This window comes from Camelus ferus, chromosome 36 (assembly GCF_009834535.1).
Source record: "Camelus ferus isolate YT-003-E chromosome 36, BCGSAC_Cfer_1.0, whole genome shotgun sequence".
Lineage (NCBI taxonomy): Eukaryota > Metazoa > Chordata > Mammalia > Artiodactyla > Camelidae > Camelus > Camelus ferus.
Window position 1 is genome coordinate 17,689,911 of NC_045731.1, and position 2,835 is coordinate 17,692,745.

Below are 2,835 nucleotides of genomic sequence, written 5' to 3' on the forward strand. Positions count from 1 at the left end.
TGATGAAAAGATCAAAAGGATGTTATTGGGGATTTCAGCAAAGAATACCTATGAGATAAAGACAAAAATTAACCACTACAAATCATTGATTCCGCACAGAGGGGATAAGAAATGGATGCAAGAAAAGGGAGAAACACCTAGCCCAGGACTAAACTTTGCTTGAAACATTCTAGCAGATTGGGGCTTAATATTACTTGTTTCTTTAATGTACATTGATTAGTAAGCTTTCATTGTAATAAAATAAAATAAAAACATCTTGTTATTGAACAATAATCTTTATAACAATCCAAAGTAGGCACTGCTATTATCTACATTTTGCAGGTCAGGAAACAAACACAAGGGGGAAAGTTCCAGAACAGAAATATTAAAGAACCAGTAACCAGAATCTAACCGACCTCTCAGACCATGTTCTTATGTCACTGTCATACACTGCCAGACAATATGATAGAAAGGTAGTGCAATTATACTATTTACCATTTATTGAGACAGGACTGTGCTGGAATATATAATGTATGCATGTATATGTTATATAATTGTATGTATTATTATTATACTATTATATACAAATTATTTATTACATATAACTAAATTCTAAAACTTTATATTAATAACTTTGCCCATTTTAATATATTGTAGTTGACAGTCATGTGTTGACTGTAACCACTTTAGGAGTATAAATGCAATGGACCATTTAACCTCCAAGGGGTAGTAAAGCATATTACACCACATTTCCAAATTTCTTTGTAGCATTCAGAATCATTTTCTATCACTCGTTTCACCATCTTATGCTGATAACCCATCAGAAAAAGTAGTGATTCAATAAAATAATATTTTAATACCAGGCATGAATTTAAATTTATAACATAAATAAATAGTCATACTCCATAAAGTACTTACCTACTTGATAATAGTAGTTTCTACAAGTAGCACAATGTCTGGTTCACAAAAAATGCTGAATTAACAAAGGCAGATATAATGCATGATGAACAAATTTAATAAAATACATTCTAAGTAAGATAGAGAAAGAAAAATACCATATGATGTCACTCATATATGGAATCTAAAAAAAAGAAAAAAGACACAAATGAACTTATTTACAAAACAGAAACAGACTACAGATACAGAAAACAAACTTAGGGTTACCAGTGGAGGAAAGGCAGTGAGAAGGGATAAATTGGGAGTTCAAGATTTGCAGATACTAATAAATACATAAAAAATAAAGTTAAGTTTCTACTGTCTAAGAGCAAGGAACTATATTCAATATCTTACAGTAACCTATAATGAAAAATAATAAGATAACAAATATATATATATGTATATGTATATGTATGATTGAAATATGCTGTACACCAGAAATTGACACATTGTATACTGATGAGACCTCAATTTAAAAAAATACAGAGCAAAAAATTACTGCTGGAGACTAGGACACTTTTTCTACCTTTATCTTTTTCAGACTCTAAGAAGAATTCTAGCTATATTTCTTTGAGAAACCACAATTTGTTTCACCTCCTGCTTAAAGTATGAATAAGAAAGAAATTGAAACTGAGGATGTCATCATATGAACAAATTGGTTGCTTTGATATTCTCCCTGCTCTTAGCCAGATTTCTTCATTTTATGAATGTGAATAGGATTCTAAGAAGCAAAAAATGGTGTTTGTAATCTTCATTTTCTATGTGGGAACCATGGTGGGAAATTTGCTTATTACTGTGACCAGCAAGTCCAGCTGGACACTTGGGATTCCTCATGTACTTCTTCCTATTTTGTCTTTGATTGATACCTGCTTTTCAACTTCCTCAGACCCCAAACTAATTGTGGATGACATCTGCAAAGAAAATCATGTCCTACAATGAGTGCATGACTTAAGTCTTTTCACTGCATTTATTTGGCATCATGGAGGTCTTTGTTCTCCTCCTCATGGCCATGGATCACTATTTACCCATCTGCAAGCCCTTGTGTTACCCAGGTATCATGAGCTTCCAGGTCTGCATCATCCTGATTGTTCTTGTATGGATAGGGTCTTTTACACATTCCATGACTCAGATTAACCTGGTCTTGAGATTACCTTTTTGTGGGCCCAATTTGATTGATGAATTCTGTGATATGCAGCCCTTGTATAAACTTGCAGGCATGGATATTTATGTGATGAAACTGTTGGTGGTGTTTAACAGTGGGGTCATTTGCACAAGCAATTTTGTAATTCTGATAATTTAATACACAGTTATCTTGCATTTAGTGCAAAACCACAGTGCAGAAGGGAGGATAAAAGCTCTCTCCACTTGCACGTCCCACATCACTGTAGTTGTCTTATTTTTGGTCCATGTACATTTATATATATCCACTCCCCCAACCACATTCCCCACAGGAAAGATGGTGGCAATATTTTATACTATTGCAACATCCTTTCTCATTCACTCATCTACACGCTAAGGAATGCAGAAGTGAAAAATGCCATGAGAAAGTTATGGCATATCAAAATTTCATCAGAAAACAAAAGATGAATTGAAACATAGTTTGACTGAATCTGTACAGATATCAAACATGAGGGTGTCTGATTATTGTGGGAAGGACATATAATCATATATGATTGTGAGTTGTTATCTTTTTGAGTCTACATGCAAAATGAATGACAAGTCTTCTTATAGTTACTTTTTTCCTTTTTTTAAAAAAATTTTATGGAGTTATAGCTCAGTTTATAATGTTGTGTAAGTCTTCTTATACTTTAAGTGGCCCAAACTTACCAATTCAGACTGTGTCTCCAGTCAAAGTTTATTCAAATAAATTCAGAAAAATGGCATTAAATTTTCTTATTATCAATTCTTTTTTCCTTCTGG

The 2,835-nt window shown here is 32.9% G+C and overlaps 1 pseudogene; it reads left to right on the top strand.

The window, feature by feature from the left end:
* The first annotated feature begins 1,332 nt into the window (after window positions 1–1,332).
* On the top strand, window positions 1,333–2,497 carry LOC102508327 (annotated as a pseudogene).
* The last annotated feature ends 338 nt before the right edge of the window (window positions 2,498–2,835 follow it).